Consider the following 23,008-nt stretch of genomic DNA (forward strand, 5'->3'; position numbering starts at 1 on the left):
TGCCTTCCCAGGCCATAAGCAGAGACTGGATTGGAAGAGGAGCAGCTGAGACACAAACTGGTACCAATGTGGGATGCCAGCACCACAGGCAGAGGCTCAGCCCACCATGCCACAGTGTCATCCCCAAAAGCCTTTCTTAATTAATGAAAGATACTAGATAAATATGCAAAGCTTCAGGAGTCCAGGAACAATATAGAAAATAATCTAGCATTTAAAAGTAATTTTAAAATTTCACTTTGGTAAAAATAAATACTTAAATCTACAAACACACACTTTTCAGAATCCTGATACATCATGTTTTACAATATGCATTTTCACTGAACTTCCTAGACCACTTTTAAGCATGTGTTACTATCATTTTTGCACTAAAATAAAGTTGTTTTTTTTTTCTTTCAACTTTCTACAATCTTTGTGAAGTCCCTCATAAAAGCAATAAATTTCAGTAGGAAGAGAATAAATAAAAAACAAAATATGTATTTTGAAATGGTGAAAAGCTTCTCAAATTTAATGAAACATTTGAGGACCCCTTAATCAGCAGATACAAAACTACTACAGGCAAATAACAAACAGAAGGATTCCAAATACAAAGAAAAGACCTTGGACATTGTGAAAGAAACAACAGGCTACTGGGTCAGCTATATATGAATGATGGCTGACTTCTCCTCAGAAATTAGTGAAAGAAATCTTCACTACACTGAAAGAAAATATCCTTCCATCTTTTATTCTATATCTAGTGTAACTGTAAAATATGAGGTGAAAAAGGCAGATATTTTCGCTCACTGAGTTAAGCTGATTTTTTGGATGCTCACATCTCATATCAAAGTATCTAACCTTGAATGTGATTTAACTTCATATTAATGAACACCCAGGGAAGCGCCAGATGATGGATCAAGTAGCTTCTCCCTCTGATCCTTCAGAAATAAGGGACTGGACTTCTGAAGGTGTCAATGGATGCCCAGGCTTGAATGGTCATCAGTGTTTGGGTCTTTCAGAAATTTATAGTGACCAAAGCAGATGATCTGTCTGGAATTCTTTACAAGGAGATCCCCATGAGAGGTTACAGGCTAGTTACCATGAATATGAGAAAAATTAAATGGAAATAGGACTGCTGATAAAGGACAAGATGTGGTACTTCCACAGCCTCCTATCATTGCTGAAAACTTAGGAGAGATTGAAGCACCATCCCTCTAGGAAAACCTTAATATTGATATGTGTTTATGGGGTAACTGCATCTATTTTTGAGCCCACTTTCTATAAGATTTTTTTTTTTGGACAGGCAGAGTGGACAGTGAGACAGAGAGATAGAGAGAAAGGTATTCCTTTGCCATTGGTTCACCCTCCAATGGCTGTTGCAGCCAGCGTGCTGTGGCCCGTGCACCGTGCTGATCCGAAGGCAGGAGCCAGGTGCTTATCCTGTTCTCCCATGGGGTGCAGGACCCAAGGAGTTGGGCCATCCTTCACTGCACTCCAGGGCCACAGCAGAGAGCTGACCTGGAAGAGGGGCAACTGGGACAGAATCCAGTGCCCCAAGTCCACTTTCTAAATAACAATGCTCTAATTAAACAGGCATGCTTCCCCACCTCTCTTCCTTTATCTTGACATTTGCCCTTAGCACCAATGCCTTCCCCATCTCTCTCATCCTCATTCAAGTTCCTGCTACATATCCAATCCCAGAAGAACCTGCCCATTCTGGCACACCTCTTCAGGGCTACAGTGGTCTTCATTACATAAGCTTTGCAGGGTGCCAGCAAATCTATAAACCTTAGAATATCTGTGATTTCCCAATGTTTATTAAGGTTGGGTCTTTCATGTTCACTTTTTTTGTTTATTTATTTGAATGGCAGAGTTAAAGAGAGGCAGAGGCAGAGAGAAAGAGAGAGAGAGAGAGAGAGAGAGAGAGAGAGAGAGAGAGAGAGAGAGAGAGAGAGAGAGAGAAATCTTCTAATTGCTGGCTCACTCCCCAAATGGTCGCAACAGCTGGTGCTGGCCCAATCCAAAGCCAGGAGCCAGGAGCTTCTTCCAAATCTCCCACAAAGATGCAGGGGCCCAAGAACTTGGGCCATCTTCTACTGGTTTCTCAGGTTCATTTGCAGGGAGCTGGATTGGAAGTGGAGCACCTGGGACTGAAATCGTGTCCATGTGGGATGCCAGCACTGCAGCAGGCAGTTTTAACTGCTACAAACAGTGCCAGCCCCTGATATTCACTTCTTATCCTTTGAGCTTTTTGATATTTATTGTTGGTTTTGTGACAGTTCCAAAATACTTGCTATTTATGTAATCCAGTGAAAAATATTCCTTTTAAATTATGTTTTAAAATTTAAAATTTTGCTAAGATTTTAAATAAATAAAAAAAAACTTAATCACATAGTACTCCCACAATGAACATTTATATGTTAATAGGTATTTTCCAACATGTCTTTCATTTCCTTTGCTTTATATTGTTATAATTACCTACACTTTTATTGCGTCCTAGGTGGCACTCAGCACAAACATTTGACTGTTTTGTCACATCATTATCATAATTAAGAGCTGCATGATCAGGGCCACTATACCTTCTTATTTAGTTTGTGTAAAAACACAAAATGCCCCAGATATGCAGAGTAGGGTTTTTGAAAGGCTGCTTTCATCATGCTCATCAAAGTACACATCCTGCCTGGTGAGGACTCAACCTTCACAGTGGGGGTGGCATTTTTTGTTGCATGAAGATGCTGTCCACCTGTTGAGATATTTGCTTTTGAGTTGTCCAGGTGCAGGTGATTCCTTAGTGAAATTCCTCTTCTGAGAGATGGGGCTTTTTTCATGTGAACAAAATGTGTCAGCCAGCAATAGACTAGTGTATAGATATCCCTCTAATGGGCATCCATGTGTGTTTATCAATTCTTTCTTAGGAAGAGAGATTAGCATTTCCAATGTAATGCTTTCTGGATTGTAAGTTATCTTGTAAATTTTCTTTCTGGAGTGAAACATTTTAAAAAAGAAAGTATGAAGGAACTATAAGATTGGATGATATATTGTGGAATATGAAAACTATTGGCAATCAATTCTGAATTATAAAAATCAAAAGATATTAATGTTCTCTAGGAGGACTGAACAGCTATGGTTTCCTCACTCACTTTTCAGGGCCTTTTGAGGAAAAGGGGTGCAAGGTGTTTGTCTTCAGTAATCCCCTCTAACTCTATTCCTGGTATCACAGAAGGAGTGAGTACAAGAAAGGGTTTTAAGGAAATGAGATTGAACAAGGACCTGTAATTTCTTGGTTGCAAAACAGGGAAATTTCATCCATAAGTGAGTTACATCACTTTTTTCATCACTTATTTAAATAAAAGTTGAGATAAAAAGAAAGCTAGGTTATCCTAGTGAAAGTAGTGGATAAAATCTCCCCTACCTCCAAGGGAACTCCCTAAGTAGAATGGGAGTAGTTCATCCAAATTTTGCTCCATGGTTTGCAGGAACCAAAAAATGGTTGCTGATAACATTCAGAATTCTCAGTTAAATTAGGATTTCAAACAAATAACAATGTTTTGGCACAATTAATTTCCAAATATTTCAAAGAAGAAAACAATAAAAGGCATTCATCATTTATCTGAAACTAAAATTTCCCAGTGTTTCCTGTATTTTTTAATTGCTACATCATGTGAGAATAAAAGAAATAATTTCCTTATAGTTAAATAAGTAAAACTTTCACAAAACAAGCAGATAAAAACTTGTCATTGGTGTCACTGTGTACTTACGTCCCATGTGGGATCTGTCCTTAATAGGTTGTCCAAGGTGAAGTAATGATATAGCTAGTACTGAAACAGTATTTTTATACTTTGTGGTTATGTGTGGGTGCAAACTGATGAAATCTTTTCTTAGTATATACTGAAGCAATCTTCTGTATATAAAGATAATTGAAAATGAAAAAAAAAACCCTTGGTGTTAAATTGGAAATTACATAGAAAAGTAATCAATATTTTTTTTTAAAAATATCATGCAGGATCTCTGTCATTAATGTGATGTACACTGTGATTTAATGCTATAACTAGTACTCCAACAGTATTTTTTCACTTTGTGTTACTGTGTGAGGGTAAACTGCTGAAATCTTTATATATACTAAACTGTTTTTCTGTATATAAAGAGAATTGAAAATGAATCTTGATGGGAATGGAAGGGGAGAGTGAGTGGGAAGGGGGAGGGTTGTGGGTGGAGGGGAAGTTGTGTGTAGGGGGGAAGCCTTTGTAATCCATGAGCTGTACTTTGGAAATTTATGTTCATTAAATAAAAAAAAAAAACTGTCATTGTGGGGGTGCTGTGTTGTGGCATAGCAGCTAAAGCTCCCATCTGAATGGCTGGCATCCCATTTGGGCAACAGTTCACATTGTCACTGCTCCATTTCCTGTCCAGTTCCCAGCTAATGGCCTGGGAAAAGCAGTGGGTAATTATTCAAGTGTTTGGGGACTTGCTACTCATGTGGGAGACCCAGAAGAAGATCCTGGCTCCTAGCTTCTGCCTGGCTCAGTGCCAGACATTACAGTCAACTGTGGTGCAAACCAGTGGACAAAGATCTCTCTTTTCCTCTCTCTCTCTCTCAATCTGTGTGTGTGTGTATGTGGTGTCTCCCTCTCTGTATGTAACTCTTCCTTCCAAATAAATGAATTAATCTTCATAAGATATCTGTAACACTCAGGATCTGGGAGTTACTTCTACTACCTTCAGCAATAATATTGCTGTTCTTACCTGAGACCAAGCCTAAAACAAACCAAATCTTCTGTCTTAGTTTTATCAGGTGTGCCTTAAATTTCCTGTGTCCTGTGTCTGGATCTGTGTTTTCCATGAGAGGTGTAAAGGTGATGGGCTCCTATGCTAAGAAAATGCAGTGGCAGTAAGTCCTCTGCAAAAGTATAGATGATAAAGGCAAAATCCAGAGGGAAAATGATCCTCTTAGCTGAGAGGCCTGTAAAGTGCTCCTTCTGTGGGTCATTTGCTCCAGAAAATGTTTCCGGAAACAAATGTGTCTTGTTCACCTTGTAGGACACACACTTTTTTCAGGCTGAAGGAGGACAACTTTTATTAGCACCTACTGTGTGCCAAATTGTTCTGACATCTTTTTTGATAGTCTACCTCTGCCTGGGACCTATTTGGACACCGTGAGTTGGGTACCTAGGTACCCAACATAACCTGTGCCTACTCCCATCCTTGGGGATTATGTGTGCCCATGAATATGAACTCCTTCTGTGTACCAGACACAGAGCCATGCAAACACATGTGCTCTGTGAACATCTTTGTGTAACAGGTGCATATCTATGTGTACATGTTCAGGTGTGGGGATGCTTGTATGTCAAACACACATCCATGCAGGCCCATGTGCAGGTATGAGCACCTCCAGTGTGCCTGGTGTAAATTTTTGCATGCAGCTGTGTCTCTGTGTGAGTACCTTATAGGTATCTGGCACACATCCAGGAATGCACATATTCTCATTTGGATGTCTTTGTATAAAATGCACACATCTGTCTCTGCATGTTCAGGTTTGAGCACTTTTATGTAGTAGGCACACATCTGTTTACCCAATACTTTCACTCACAGCAGATTCCCAACATCATTCTCAGTGTGATACAACTACAATGCCAATTTTCTAGATAAGAAAAACCAGAGTGTTAGCCTGAGGTCCCTCAACTGTAGAGGGAGGAATCTAAACTCTAACTGTCCAACCACTTAAGACTTAATAGTTGAGCCCCAGTGTAGACTACCTCAGCATAGGCTACCCCACACACAATCACATAACTAATGAAATCCAACAATGCTTCAGAAAGATCATTCAACTAGACCAAGTGGGTATTATCCATGCTATGCAGGGATGGTTCAACATTTGCAAATGATAAATGTGATAATATCATATTCACAAACTGATGAACAAAAACATAGATTATCTCAACAGATACAGAGAAAGCATTTGATAAAATACAATACCCTTTCATGATAAAAATTTTTATAAAATTTTTATAAATTTTTTTCTTCAACAAAATCAAGGCAATTTATGACAAACTCATAGCCAACATCCTATTGAATGAGGAAAAGTTATAAGCATCCCCACTAAGTCCAAAACCAGACAAACATCATCATCCCTGTTCAATATAGTCCTGTATGTGTTAGCCAAGGCCATTAGACTATAAAAAGAAATCCAAACGACAGAAATTGAAAAAGAGGAAATAAAGTATCCCTATTTGCAGATAAGATGATTGTACATAACAGAGATACAAAAGACTGTACTGAGAGACTACTAAAACTCATAAAAAGAGTTTCAAAAAGTGGCAGGATATAAAACTAACAAACAAAAAGAAATAGCCATTGTATACACAAACAACGCATTGGCTGAGAAAGAGTTTTTAAGATCAATTCCATTCACAATAGCTATAAGGAATTAAATACCTTGGAATAAGTTTATCCAAGGATGTGAAAGATTCTTACAATGAAAATTACAAAACACTAAACAAAGAAATAGAAGACACAAAAGTTGGAAAATGTTCAATTTTCACAGATTGGAAGAATTAATATCATCAAAATGTTCATACTACCAAAAGCAATTTACAGACTTGATGAAATCCCAATCAAAATACCAATGACATTCTTCTCAGATCTAGAGAAAATGATGAAGAAATTCATATGGAAACACAAGAGACCCCAAGTAGCTAAATCACTGTTATATAATAAAATCAAGCTAAAAAAATCAAAGCTGGAAGCATCACAATATCAGATTTCAAGACATATTACAGTGCAATTATAAGCAGAACAACCTGGTACTAGCACAAAAACAGATGTGTAGAGCAATGTAATAGAATAGAAACTCCAGGAATCAATCCACACATTTACAACCAACTTATCCTTGACAAAGGAGCTAAAATCAATCCCTGGAGCAGGGACAGTCTCTTCAAAAATGGTGCTGGGAGAACTGGGTTTCTGCATGCAGAGATATGAAACAAGACCTCCACCTTATACTGTACACAATAATCCATTCAATATATATCAAACAACCCACTTAAGAGATGGGCCAAGGACCTCAATAGACATTTTTCAAAAGAGGAAATCCAAATGGCCAACAGACACATGAAAAAATGTTCAAGATCACTAGCAATCAGAGAAATGCAAATCAAAACCACAATGAGGTTTCACATCACCTCGGTGAGAATGGCTCACATTCAGAAATCTACCAACAACAGATGCTGCAAAGGATTTGGGGAAAAAGGGACACTAACCCACTGTTGGTGGGAATGCAAACTAGTTAAGCCACTATGGAAGTCAGTCTGGAGATTCCTCAGAAACCTGAACATAACCCTACCATACAACCCAGCCATCCCACTCCTTGGAATTTACCCAAAGGAAATTAATTTGGCAAAAAAAAAAAGCCATCTGCACATGAATGTTTATTGCAGCTCAATTCACAATAGCTAAGACCTGGAACCAATCCAAATGCCCATCAACAGTAGACTGGATAAAGAAATTATGGGACATGTACTCCATAGAATACTATACAGCAGTAAGAAACAACGAAACCCAGTCATTTGCAACAAGATGGAGCAATCTGGAAAACATCATGCTGAGTGAATTAAGCCAGTCCCAAAGAGAAAAATATCATTTCTTTCCCCTGATCGGTGACAACTGAGCGCCAAAGGGGAAACCTGTTAAGTGAAATGGACACTATAAGCAACAATGAACTGATCAGCTCTTGCCCTGACTTTAGATGTACAATGCAATACTTTATCCTTTTTAGTATTTGTTGTTGTTGTTGTTGTTCTAGTACTATTGGTTGAACTCAGTAATTAACACAATTATTCTTAGGTGGTTTAATTTTAACTGAAAAGTGATCCCTGTTAAATCTAAGAGTGGAAAAAGAGAGGGAGGAGATGAACAATTTGGAACATGCTCAATTGGACTGGCCGCAAATGGTGGAGTTAGAAATGTGCCAGGGGATTCCAACACAATCCCATCAAGATGGCATGTACCAATGCCATCACACTAGTCCAAGTGATCAATTTCAGCTCACAATTGATAGCTCTGATAGGTCTAAGAGTCAAAGAGATCACACAAACAAGACAAGTATCTGCTAATACTAACTGATAGAATCAAAAAGGGAGAGAAAGATCCAACATGGGAAGCAGGATACACAGCAGACTCATAGAATGGCAGATGTCCTAAAGAACACTCTGGCCTCAGAATCAGCCCTCAAGGCATTCAGATCTGGCAGAAGAGCCCATGAGAGTATAGCAGGCATGGAAAGCCAAGATATCATGGAAAAAAAAAGACCTAAATGAATGATCTCTGTGAGTGACATCCCAGTGGAAAGAACAGGGCCATCAAAGAAGGAGGTACCCTTCTCCGAAGGGAGGAGAGAACTTCCACTTTGACTATGACCCTATCGGAATAAGATTAAAGTCAGTGAACTCTAAAGGCTTCCATAGCCCTGGCAACTCATGACTAGAGCCTAGGGAGATTACTGATGCCATGAACAGGAGTGTCAAATTGTTAAGTCAGCAACAGGAGTCACTGTGTACTTACAACTCATGTGGGATCTGTCCCTAATGTGTTATCTAAAGCCAAGTGATGCTATAACTAGTACTGAAACAGTATTTTTATACTTTGCATTTCTGTGTGGGCACAAACTGATGAGGTCTTTACTAATTATATACTGAAGTGATCTTCTGTATATAAAGAGAATTGGAAATGAAAAAAAAAACAACCTCGTGTTAAAATGGAAATGGCATAGAAAATTAATTAATTTGGAAAAAAATTATGTAGGATCTCTGTCTTTAAGGTGCTGTACATTGCTATTTAATGCTATAATTAGTAATCCAATGGTAGTTTTTTCACTTTATGTTGCTATATGGGCAAAATGTTGAAATCTTTACCTAATATATACTAAACTGATCTTCTGTATACAAAGAGAATTGAAAATGAATCTTTACATGAATGGAAGGGGAAAGGGGAGGGTTGCGGGCGGGAGGGAAGTTATGGGAGGGGGGAAGCCATTGTAACCCATAAGCTATACTTTGGAAATTTATATTCATTAAATAAAAGTTTTATAAAAAATGTATCAAAAACATAAATCTATGATCCAATACCATCCAATTACTAAAGAATATTGAGGAAACTCTATAACACATTGGCATAGGCAAAGTCATTTAAAAAAACCATGGAAGCACAGGAAATCAAATAAAAAATTAGCAAATGGGATTACATTCAGCTGAGAAGTTTGTGCACTGCAAAAGAAACACCTACCAAAGTGTAGAGGCAATAGACATGATGGGAGAAAATGTTTGCAAACTATGCAGATGATAGATGATTAATAAACAAAATCTATAAAGATCTAAAGAAATTTAACAACAACAAAAAAACATTCCAGTTAAGAAATGGGTGAAGGACTTGAACTGACATTTTTTAAGAGAGGTAATTGAAATGGCCATCAGATACTGGAAAAAAGGCTCAAAGGGACTGCACTGTGGCAAACAGGTAAAGTCACTGCCTACAGTGCTGGCATCCCCCAAAGTGCCAGTTTGAGTCCTGGCTGCTCCACTTCCAATCCAGCTCTCTGCTATGGCCTGGGAAACTCTTAGAAGATGACCCAAATGCTTGGGCCCCTACCCCTGTGTGCGAAGAAGCTCCTGGCTCCTGGGTTCAGATTGGCCCAGCTCTGACTGTTGTAGCCATTTGGGTAGTGAACCAATGGATGGAAGCTCGCTCTCTCTTTCTTGCTCTCTCTCTCTTCCCCTCTGTAACTCTGCCTTTCAAATAAATTGATACATCTTTTAAAAAATGTAAAGAAAACAGGCTCAGGGTCATTAGCAATTAGAGGAAATGCAAATAAAACCACAATGGAATTTCACCTCACCCTAGTTCAAATGGTTCTCACACAGAAATCTATAAACAACAAATGCTTTTGAGGATGCAGCATAAAAAATGTACCCTAACCCAGTTTTCATGGGAAGGTAAAGTGGTCCAGCCACTGTGGAAGACAGTATGTATATACCTCAGAAATCTGAATACAAATCTACCATATGATGAGGCCATCCTGCTCCTGGGAATTTACCCAAAACAAAATTAATCAGTGTTTGAAAGTGTTATCTGTATCTACATGTTAATCACAGCTCAATTCATAATAGCTAAGATATGGAATCAACCCAGATGTGCAGCAGTGTTTATTGGATAAAGAAATTATAGTATAGAATAGAGTTCAGATATAAAAAATAAGAAATCCTGTCTTTAGCAACAAAGCAGATGCAACTGGAAGTCATTATACTTCATGAAATAAGCCAGTGACAAAAAGACAGATATATTGTGTTTTCTCTGAACTGTGGTAACTAATAAAGTACCTGTAATATAATCCACTGGAGTGACATGGTTATTTTGAGATTTTCTGATTGTTTACAGCCCTCGTGTGTTTTGTTGAGGAAGGTTTTTTTCTTTACACCAATTGTTGAACTCATTATTTAATGTAGGATTAAACTTATGAGTACAAAGTAAACTTAAAATGGATCCTGTAAAAATTATGAGTGGGAATAGTAGAGGTAGGAAGGAAAAGGGTTGGGGTATTGGGGCAACAGAGGATAATGTGGGGTGTATCACTAACTTTCTAAACCTGTATAGGAAATGCATGAAACTTTGGTAACTTAAATAAGATTTTTTAAAAAAATACAAAAATTGCGTAGGCTTTTGTGGTGAAGGTCCTTATGGAGCAGCTGAAACAACAAGAAACCATGGACTCCACAAATGGTCAGCAAGAGGCTGCTCATAGGCTCTGCATAGCAGAAGCTTTCAGAGACCTGCTGACCACAAAGGTCCCCAGAAACAAGCTGCAATAGACACTGATAGCTGGGGAAGGTGGAAATAGTTCTGCTTCCCAGGAAAATGCCTCTAGGACTTCCAAACTGAAATCAAAGATGGATGGTGATAGTTGTAATGGCAAAGAAAAAGGAAATGGTTCACCTTACTCGCAAGAATCCATGGACAAGCCATTAGGGAATTGGGGACGGTGCAGAGAGATATCTTCCATCTTCTGGTTCAATCCCCAGATGGCTGCAATGTCACAGGGATGGGCCAGGCCAAAGCAATTAACCTGGATCCCCTTCAGACACACTAGTAGGGAGCCTGGATTGTGAGTGCAACATCCACGGCTCAAACTCCCATATGAGATCCCAGTACTGCAGATGGTGCCTTAACCGACTATGTCATAGTGCTGGCCTTAAGGAACTACATTTTAACTCTGTTTCCTCACAGCAAATACTGGCAAGCCATAGGGGCTGCATGCTGGGCAAGCTAGTGAGCCTACAGAGAGGGTGTTCCAATGATGAAGTGGGCCCAGATCCCTTCAACTAACCATGCTTTTCCTAACAATGATGCTTTGAATAGATTTGTACAGTGTGTGTTCACTTTTCAAATTCAACATGCCCGAAATCTTCAGGACTTCCCATCAGAAACAGCAAAATCAGTCTGCAGCTCATCCTGTAATACTTGGGATACAGATTATCCTGAGCTTTTCTCTTTTTATAGATTTATTAGTTGTGACTGATTTAAGAATTTAGAAGAAAAGAATTAAAATAAAAATTATCCAATACACAATCTCACTGTACTTTAGAGCCCCAAAACACAGCACATTGTAAAGGATCAGTGTTTTTCCTTGTGATCTCATGGCTGGTGGGGAGCTGGCCTTGCTGTCATTGCCCAGCACTACAAGAATCATAGCACAGACTGCCATCCTAAGAAAAGAACAACATTAAAAATTTTATGTATGGCTTCTATTGAATATAAATCACTTTTTTCACCATCATAAAGAGGACAAATCCTTAAGCATCATAAGGTAAGAACTGTCTGTATTGCATTTTGTGTCTTTTCTTAGATTTCTTAGTCCTCCAAATAAAATCAGTGGAAATATCATACCATTCATCTTGAAAACATTCTCCCTGTATTGTAAAGACTTTGACTCATCTGTAGTCCTTATTTCACCAATGTTACTAATTTCCTACCACCCTAAATAATCTTAACCACCTTACTAAATCTTTGTTTTGATTTAAGCTTTCCCTTCTGTAATTATGTTAATAAATCCATCTTTTAGCCCAAAAAAATCAAAACATAGAAATCATATGTAAGTATGCCATTCTCTAACATAGAATCACTCAGTAAGTTTTATGAAATATTTCTAATATATTGTGAGTGAAGTCAGGATCTCTATTTCTCTCATGCTACCTGACTGATTCAAGACATCATTACTCTCTCTTGCAGAACTTCTACTGTCTCCTTTCTGTGTCTTAGCATTTACCATTTCTATCCTTCTGTCCAGTCTCAAGAACAAGTGATCTCTTCAAAATATGTGTGACAAATAAAAACACCAGCTGGAAACCTTCCAATAACTTTTCATTTTTTAAAAATTTTCATGTATTTATTTGAAAAATAAATTATATTTTTGATTTTTAAAAATTAAAATATAAGCATATAAGTTCATATATACATATTATGAACAATGAGGATTTCAAAATTTTTGTGGAGAATGAAACTGATATGTAAGTTTATTTTGGTGCTAGAAAACTGGAAACTTACATATAGAATAATTTTTCAAATATTCATGGATTGTGTATTTTTAAAAAACTCTACATTTATTTCAGGATTTTATATAGAACATAATATATTTGCAGGCACCGTAGCCATTTTGCAGACATGTAAATGGTAGCTGATATGGCATGACTGCAGCTCTTCAAGAAGTAAAGAATTTGTCTCTAATGTTTGAAGCTTTGATTTACCCATCACAACAGATGTGCTTCAGGCACAAGAATGGAAATACATGTACCTGTGACGGCTATAGTCACATAGGAATGATGATACTGGAGGTGGCCAGGCTCTGCACATATAGGGATTGGAAATTTATGAGGGAATAAATAGGCTGCAGATAAATCAATGCTTAGAGGAAATTTATAACCTTATATGAATGTTAGAATAAAAAAAACTAAAAATCAATCATTTTAGCTGCCTAATCAAGAATTAAAAAGAAAAAGGAAATTGAAAGTAAATAGAAGAAAGGCATTCAAAATGATAATAACAAATATAAATGATATGTTTTTGAGTACCACAATCCAGGATATATTTTTTAAATGTTAACAAAATTAACATACAAGTAAAAGTAATTGTAAATCCAAATGGAAAAGTAACACTAATATCCAATTTTAAGAATTAAAAATAGTTCTTTATAGATAATATATCCTTCTCAAGATGCTAGAAGAAATGTGTGATAATCTTAGGAGTAAAATTTGAATAAATGTCAAAATTCATTATATATTGAAAACCAAATTCCCAACGACACAAATATAACATGAAATAGGAAAACTCCTACTTAGAACAAACAAGTTGAATCACAACTTGAAAACTAGCAACCAACCAATAAAAAAGTTATAGAAGAAAAATTTCAAATCTAGAATTACAAAATATTCTGAATATTTAAGAAAGAAATAAACACACCTACATTTCCCACACATATTCGTAATGTATTCGTAATGTAAATAAGCAGAGATTATTTTAAAATTTCTTTTGGAAAGCCAGCATAACATTGATGAGGATGCAAGTTGACCAGAACCTTAAATACAAATGAAGAATCCCTTTCATAAACAGATACATATATTCTTAGTAAATATTAGCTTAATAAAGGAAATCACATTTGAAAACATAATTAATAAGGGAGATATAATAAAAATTTCAAGAGCTGTTAACTTTGGTAAACAAGCCATGTAAATTTTCCAGATAGTTGTTAAATTTAAGAAAATTGCATGATCATTTAGATGAAATATTGAAAATTACTTTAATAATTCAACATCTAGTTAAAAAGAAAACCTGCTAGCAGTATTCTAAAGCAGTGGTTTCCTTGCTAATAAAGATTCTTTAAAAGGATCCTATAACAAACAACACAATTAATACAGGATCACTGAAACCTTTTTTCCTGGAAGTAACCTAGAACAGGCTCCCTCCACTCTCTCCAACTTCTTAACAGAAAAGTAGTCGGGGGGGGGTGGGAGGGGGGACAACAACAAAAGTCAATTTCTAAGCAATATATGGTCAATATATTGGAGATATTAAAATAGATTGTCCATAAAATCTAAAAACAAATACAACTGCTGAATGAACTTATCAGATTGCTGGGAAGATTAATACATAAAATCCAATAGATCACCAAGTACCAGCAAGAAACAAATAGAAAATAGGAATGATCAACAGGCAGAGTAGAAAACAGATACTGACAAAAGAAAAGAAAAAAAAAAGGATTAAATGTGATACCTTTAAGCATTTTAAATCAATATTTAAAAAGTAATACAAACGACCCGATAGAAAAATGAGCAAAAATACGAGGGAAAAGAAAGGCCCATAAGCCAACAGACAACATTCTGGCTCACTTGCAGCAGGTCACCACAAGCTCCAGAAAGAATTCGCCCTGGAGGACAGGGGGACACAGGGCGACACCAGCAGAGGCAGCAGGGAGGTGAGAGGCCCTCCTGCAGCAGGGATGTGAGAAGCCCTCCTGTAGCACGGAGCAGGGCCCAGGAGGGGCAGTTTCCCACCTGACCCAGGCCTCCACTCCTGCTGTTTCCATCCACACAACCTGAGCTTAGGGCGTCCCAGCTGTGGAAGATGCTGATTGGCTGCGCCGTTTGTGACGTGTCATGCAAACTGTCCAATCAGGGAGGTGACATCCAGGAGTCTTGACGTCATAGTCGTCTGTCCTACAGTTCTGCGGGTGCGCCAGGTCCTAGGAGACAGTGCCGCTGCCGTGAGGCTCCCAAGCCAATCGGAATCCGCTGCATTCCACCTTCACTGACAGCAGGGGGCTGGAGGGCAGCGACGCTGGACACCTAGGAAGCTGACCACCACGACACGGTGATTGTGTGGGCCCGGGTGTCCCGGGGGGAAGCGGAGCCACTGGAGCTGCTGCAGGGCCAGGAGGATGCGGGCCTCCCGGAAGTCATCTCTGGGCTCTGTGGGCACCACACTACCGCAGGTACGGCACATTCCTTGGTCCCCTCTGACCCTGGGTTGGGGGAGACTGGCACCGGAGACCCCTGACACCCTGGGCCTTCCCTGCTCACAGTGACTTCGCATCCCTGGAGCCATCCCTGGGCAGCTGTGTAGCGGCAGCCCCGCGTCTCCCCAGGTGTGCAGTGGGGCCTGAGCTGTCACTAGGGAGACTGTGGGTTCTGCGTATGGGGTTCATGAGGCACTGGAGCTGTCCTAATGCGGCCCTCGGTTCCTCCTTCCTTCCCTGTGAGGACTTGATTCCCCCCAGTTTTCTAAATACGTGTGCAGCAGGGTCTTGTCCAAGATACTGACCTCTTTGCTTAGCTGTTCCTAGAGGGGTCTCTGTTTTCTGTTTCCAGTAACCTAGTAACATAGATTAGGTAAGATAAAAACAAAAGTGTTGTGTGACCCTGGGTTTTCATCCAGGTTTTAGAGAGGCAGCAGGGCCTGTAATTTTACATTTGGCTATCATCTTAGCACTTACAGGCTCCCTTGACAGGATGTCGACTGTATTAACACTTTCAAAATAGAAATTTTGGCTACTTAAATTTATGAGTGTTTTAAAAATTTTGTTCCAAGAAAGCCTTTCCAATCCCGAATTTATGTCTAGTTTACTGTTATTTTGAATTTATGTTTTCATAGAGGAGCCCACTTCTTTTTTGCTTGTTTTAATTTTTTCAAGATTGTTGGAATATAATTAACAGAATTTGTGTATATTCCAGATACAAAACCTGATGTTTTATATGTGAAAGGATTTTCAAAAGTTATGGAAAATTCAAATTATCTTCTAATCTTATTTTTTGATAAACTTTTTGGAATTCTCTTGTACATATACACGAATAGTGATGAAATAAATGATCAGGACATATCCATCACCTTGCATTGTAACATTTTTAAAGAATACATAAGATATTAGCAAGTTGTGAGTATGTAATAGAGTATTCTTTTAAATACTGTGTGGAATATTTTAAATACTGTGATTAAGATCTTGAATTAATTTATCTCATAACTGCAAATGTTTTCCCATTTCCTTTGCTCTGATCCCCTGACAAACACCACTCTTTTCTGTGATTGTGATTTTCTTAGATTCCACACACAGTTGAGATTGTGTGGCATTTGTCTTTTAGGGCTGCAACAGCTGGAGCTGGGCCTATCTGAAACCAGGATTCAGGAATTTCTTCAGGTCCTCCACCTGGGTGCAGAGGCCCAAGCACTTGGGCTATCTTCCACTGCCTTCCCAGGCCATTATTCAGAGAGCTTGATCAGAAGAGGGGCAGCTGGGATATGAACTAGCACCCATGCTGGTGCTGCAGCCAGAGGCTTAATCTACTACTCCACAGAATAGGGCCCTTTCTCATAAGTAAATTGATCTTTACAAAATTAAGAAAAATGAAGCTTTCTCATGAAAACAAAAAACAACTAATGCTGGCATTGTGGCACAGTATGTTAAGCTTCTGCTTTCAATACAGCATCCTTATCAGAGTGCCAATTGAAACCCCAGATGCTCTGCTTTTGATCCAGTTTTCTGCTGATGTACCTTGGAAAGTAGCAGACTATGGCTTGTGTATTTTAGTAATTGCCACTGATGTGGAAGACTTTGTTGAAATTCTGCTCCTGTCTCCAGGCTGGCCCAGCCCTTGCTATTACTGTGTTTGGGGAATGAACAACTGTGTGGAAGCATTCTCTCTCTCTGTGTGTTTTCCTCCCTTTCAAATAATAATTATTTTAAAAAAGCAAAACACCACCTATCTGTTTCCCCAGAGTTACACTTCATCCTGAAATAGGCATATGTCCTCATAATTACTGTGCATGTTTAATTTTACTAAATAGGCATAACTAACTTGTATTATTTATTTATTTTTGACAGGCAGAGTGGATAGTGAGAGAGAGAGACAGAAAGAAAGGTCTTCCTTTTTGCCATTGGTTCACCCTCCAATTGCCACTGCAGCCAGTGCACCACACCAATCTGAAGCCAGCAGCCAGGTTCTTCTCCTGGTCTCCCATGTGGGTGCAGGGCCCCAGGACTTGTGCCATCCTCCACTGCCTTCCTGGTCCATAGCAGAGAGCTGGCCTGGAAGAGGGGCAACTGGGATAGAATCCGGTGCCCCGATTGGGACTGGAACCTGGTGTGCTGGTGCCACAAGGCGTAGGATTAGCCTGTTAAGCTATGGCACCAGCCCTGTATTAGTTATTTATTGCTGTGTAGCAGTGTTCCCCAAAACATAGCAGCTGTTTGCCACCCTGCACTGTTCCTGAGAGTTAGGGATGGATGAGTGGCTGCAATGGTTGAATGGTTGACTCTGGCCCTGGGTCTACAGAGATCACTTCTATTTACTAACTTACTGGTAGAAATGCTCCATTTCTCATCAAGTGATCATCAGCACAACTGCCTGGATATCTTCAAAACAGGGCACTTGGTCATCCCATAGCAAGTCATCTCAGAGACAGTGCAACTGAGCACCAAAGACAGAAGCTATCATTTTATTATAATCAAATCTTGGAAGTGACAGCCACCACTTTTGCCATATTCTGTTGGCTCCACTGGGCAAATATTTTGCATGTGGGAAGTAACTAGAAAACCTAAACACCAGCAAGGAGGGTTCTTTTGGAGTCACTGTGTAGCTGTTGATTTTGTTATTAGAATTAAATTTTCTAGGCCGGCGCCGTGGCTCAACAGGCTAATCCTCCGCCTTGCGGCGCCGGCACACCGGGTTCTAGTCCCAGTCGGGGCACCGATCCTGTCCCAGTTGCCCCTCTTCCAGGCCAGCTCTCTGCTGTGGCCAGGGAGTGCAGTGGAGGATGGCCTCAGTGTTTGGGCTCTGCACCCCATGGGAGACCAGGAGAAGCACCTGGCTCCTGCCATCGGAACAGCGCGGTGCGCCGGCCATTGGTGGGTGAACCAACGGCCAAAGGAAGACCTTTCTCTCTGTCTCTCTCTCACTGTCCACTCTGCCTGTCAAAAATAAAAAAAAAAGAATTAAATTTTCTAAATATATGTTTCTATGAAATCAAGATCATTTGTTTTTAGTGCTGTGTCGTATCCTATTGTATGAATAGACCTAGATTAGGTATTCTGTCTGTATTGACTGATTTGAAAGTGGTTTCTAATTTTTGCAGTTATAAATAGTATTGCAATGAACAGATTTGTGTTGTGAAAGGAAACTTCTAGAATTGAAAATTTTAAGTGTTTTTGTATGCCAGTTTTCAGCATTACAAAATTGTCAAATTTTATTTCAGAAAAGCTAGATCACCGAAATTATATATGAATTTCAGTTCCTTCAAACTGTTACCATATTTGCATTTATTCCTATGCTTTGCCAATCTATGTGTGATAGAGTGTCCTATTTCAGGTGGTATTTTCAAGATCACATATCTTAGAATATGCTTATGGTATGCTGATCTTGCTCTCTGAAGATGAGGTTTTTGTTAGTCTCCTGTATGTTTTTCTACTTTTTTTACTGGTATGTATGGGTTTCTTGGGATATTAATGTTTCCATGTTGTATCTCTTAATTACTCTGATTTTTCTGTTTATCTGTTTTTGGTGTTTTTACTTACATTTTTAAAATATTTAGTATAATCAATCCCATCTTTCTCTCATGACTTGTATTGTGTGCCTTAAGAAATTGTCTGAATCTGAGAAAATATAGATGTTTTTTCTTCTATAGATACCTATACTTTTTTTCTTATTTTTTCCTAAAATGTGAACTAGGAATATAATTTTTTAAGAACACTTGATTTTCTCAGAAATATTTGTTGAGTTTATAATGGTCCCCCCTTATTTTTCTAATTTTTATTATGAACATTTAATATATAGAAACCAAATAGCATACACTGACATTCTGCATATAAGCCCTGTAGATTTAATAATTTCTAAAATTTTGCTGTGCATCAATTGGAATGTGGGCACATTTTTGGCTGAACTATTTGCAAATAAATTGCAAGCATCATACACGTCACACCTCAGTATATCACTATGCATATTAAAAATATGGACAGTCACATATAAACACAATATTATTATTACACATGAAACACTAGCAGTAATTTCCAAATAGATTTTCTCCATTGTCACAAATATGATGTTTTAATTTTTTTAAGGGCCAAAATTTATACCTTTGTAGAATGTATCATATTGTGTTTTGTCTGAGTATTTCCTAATGTTATCAATTAATGATAGGTTAACCTCATATTTCCTGAAAATTTGAAGTTATATCTAGAGGCTTAGTTTCAAGTAAAATATATTTTGGCACAGTCCCCACTGAAAATTTAATAGCCTCTTTGTCATGTACCAAGTCCCTGTATGTACCTGGGCTCTTTCTGATCATCCTATTCTGTCTCAGGAAAGAATTCTGTAACCCTCCACAACACCACATGGCTCTAATTTCTGTAATGATACTAGAACAAGGGTCTATAAGACCTTGATCTCTCTCCTTATACTTAGTGTCCTGCTTAGTTTTGCAGTTTTAATGAGCTTATCAACATCAACATCTTTCAGAAATCCCGGGGTTCTAAGTAGAATTACATTAAATTTATTTATAGATTAATTAATTGCTATATTTTCCCCATGAATGCACTAAATTTCTCCATTTGTTTCCATCTTCTTTTATGTCCTACTGAAATGGCTTGTAATGATATTTTCCAGAAAGATTTTCTCATAAATCTCTTATGAGGTACCTCACAGTTCTTATCGTTACCGTAAATGGGGTTGTATTAAATTGTATTTTCTAGCTGATTGTTTATTGTATAGTCATATAATTGTTTTGTATATTAACCTTATTTGTATATTAATTTGCAAATATACTTTTTATAATTTCTAATCTTTGTATCATGTATTATTCTATTTGTAAAGCTTCTTGAGGCAATATTGTATAAATATTATGATAGTGGTCATTTTTTTTTTGTGTGTCTTTCCTTTAAAGGGAAAATGGCAGGCTTTCAAAAAGTTCATGTAAAGTGCATACTATGCAAATATTATTTATGGATTTCAAGAAATGTTAGCACCAGATCAACAGATATTTTAATTCTGTTTTCCCATGAAGTACTTTGAAGTGCCTCATATTCCCCATGCTTCATTACTGAGCGTGATGCACAGGGCAGGTTGTTGTATTTCCCTTCCTATTCCTAAATGTAGAGATCCTGTTATTCTTAGTCTATTAGCATGAACAGAAAAACCCTTTGGCAGTTTCTAGTAACATTAAACACAGGCTTACTTCATGAGACTCCTAGGTGTATGCAGAGAAGTAGAGGTCTGAGTCTACTTACAGACCTAACTGGAAGGTTCATAGCTTATTCATAATTGTAGAACTACTTAAAACCACCATTTTTTTCAAAATAGAAACAACTCAAAAGATCACTAAGGGAGAATCTTTATCTTTGGTATATTCTATATAATTTCTTCGGATGCATCTTGTACTGGCCCAATTCTCTGTTCAGCTCTGTGCACTGTCCTATATTCAGTAATTTTCTATTTAATTGACTATATTTCATCTGTAGAAAAATTTGTTCTATTTCTTTCAAATTGTACAAGCTTGCTTTTCTATAGTATCATGTAATAATTTTATTGTGGCTTGTACTTCCTTTATTTATTTATGTAATTAAAAGGTAATAAAATTTCCAAAAGTTATAATACATGGTACTCATGCCCTCAGAATATCATTGCCTGAAGTGCTTCCTCATTTTTTTTGGAAACTCATGGTCTAACCTACAGATGTTTTAAGTTTTTAACTAGCTGCTTAATCCAATCTTTTATTTTTAGAACAACACAAGCTGTAATAGATACCATTGACGTATGCCCATTCATAGAGGTTAAGTAAACCTCAAGATTAAATTACTAGAACTAAAATTGCTGAGTTAAGGAGCATAAGCATTCATAATTCTGATGCACAAAGTCATACTGCCTTTTGTAGATGTGATCATTGGAACTGGCTACCCCAGTTTGCTGGGTTTGCTTACAGTGGTTTGTTTCTCCAGTCAGCCTTGCCAACGTGATCTTTTCAGATTTTTAGGAAATTTACCAATATGACAAGAAAAAATGATGATTGCTAATTTTTTGGTTTTTTATTTCTGCAAGTGAGATTGACTTTCTGTTCATAAATCTAAAGATGTTTTTCCTTTTCTTTAAACAGTCATACATATGATGTATATACATATTCTTGTCCATTTTTTCTGTTTGGTTTTTATAATTTTATATTGATTTGTAGCAGTTTCTTATGTAATTTCACCCAACTGTATGATTCATGTCTTATAAATATTTAAGATTTTTTTTTTTGCAGCTGCTTTGAACTTTATTTGTGAAAACCAAAAGCTTAACAGTATCAAAAGGACACACAAGGTGGCCTGTGGCCTTGGGCTGCCACGGCTGTCGGAGGAGTGGGAGCAGTGGTTCAGCACCAGCGGTTTGCCAGACTATGTGAGGCCCCTGCCCTCCGCGGAGGCGCCCTCCCACAGCCCTGGGCTCAGCAGGCAGCTCAGCAGCGGCTTCTCGGAGATCTGGCACAGGGCCGACCGCTGGCGCATGTCCCTGGACGGGAACCACTTCGCCCCGGGAGCTGACAGTCAAGACCGAGGACAACGTGGTGGAGATCACGGGCAAACACGAAGAGCGACAGGAGCACGGCTACATCGTGCGCTGTTCCACCCCGAAGTACACGCTTCCCCTGGCGTGGACCCCACGCTGGTCTCCTCCTCGCTGTCCCCTGAGGGTGCGCTCACCGTGGAAGCGCAGCTGCCCAAGCCGGCCACGCAGTCGCGGAGATAACCATCCCGGTCACCTCCGAGGCCCGTGCCCAGATCAGCGCCCGGAAGCCTGGAAGTCGAAGCAGCCTTTGGCCAAGTAGAGGAGCCTCCTGCGCCACCAAGCCCCCAGCCCCCGCCTGTGTGCCCTTTTGATACTGTTAAGCTTCTGGTTTTCGCAAATAAAATTCAAAGCAGCTGCAAAAAAATTCCTTATGATGCATTGTGTGTTAAAATGTTTACTTCTGTGAATTTAAATATTTCAGTCTTTGAGTCTGTTGGATTTACTGGCACATTTGAAGTGATTTTACCTCACTGAAACATAGTATTTCATGATTTATTCAAGCTGTGTGTTATCTTACCTGCCTCAACTGTGTGGTTTAAACACCTCCTCCTTCTGGGTGGCTAGTCCATTTCCTTTAACATTTATTGAAAGCCATCTTAATTAATCTGAAACCACAACTGTTGTACACCAAATTCTAGTAAACATTTTGGATACTTTTATTTATGTATGTATTTTCTGTTCTAATTCAGTGATACATCTTACAGCATTAGTTCCCATGCTGTGCATTTTTAATTGTCCTTTATGAACACTTGAACACTGACTTCAGCTTGTTTAGTTCCTTAAAATCTTCTCATTATGTTAGTGAGTGTGTAATCAGTCCATTCACGGCCATGATGTAATCATTTGAAAAAATGTTATTAAAATAAAGAGAGCAAACTTCATGTATCTCAGTTACCAGGCTGTTTTGACTGTAACTGGCCCATAGAATGTCTTAAAATCTGGTCTTGTGATGCTTGCAGCTTTGTTTTTGCTGTTTAAGATTGTGTTTGGTATTTGGTGTCCCTGTGCTAACATATGGATTTTAGCATTACTTTTTTAGATATGAGAAAATGTCCTTGGTATTTTTATTGGAATCTCATTGAATCTGTAAACTACTTTTTGTGAATGGACATCTTGATGACATTCATTCTTCCATTCCAAGAACACAGGTGGTTTTTTCAAAATTTTCCTTCTTCTATTTCTTTCTTTAAAATTTTATAAATTTCACATCCTTGGTTAAATTTATTCAAATGTATATAGATTTGTAGTAGCTACTCCAAATGGTAGTGATATTTCTGTTCTTTCTCAGCAGTGGCATTATTTGTGTATTCAAAGGCAATTGATTTTTGAGCGTTGATTTTATATCCTACAGCTTTACCAAGCTCTCCTATGAGTTCCAATAGTCTCTTAGTGTAATTTCTCCAGCTGATTTT

General features: G+C 38.3%; 2 pseudogenes; both read left to right on the plus strand.

Moving 5' to 3' along the window:
• LOC133754147 (nuclear receptor subfamily 2 group C member 2-like) overlaps window positions 1-23,008 on the plus strand; it is a 685,228-nt pseudogene that overhangs the window by 384,212 nt on the left and 278,008 nt on the right.
• LOC133753965 (heat shock protein beta-1-like) lies at window positions 15,204-21,855 on the plus strand (annotated as a pseudogene).

The sequence above is a fragment of the Lepus europaeus genome, chromosome Y (assembly GCF_033115175.1).
Source record: "Lepus europaeus isolate LE1 chromosome Y, mLepTim1.pri, whole genome shotgun sequence".
NCBI classification, from domain to species: Eukaryota; Metazoa; Chordata; class Mammalia; order Lagomorpha; family Leporidae; genus Lepus; species Lepus europaeus.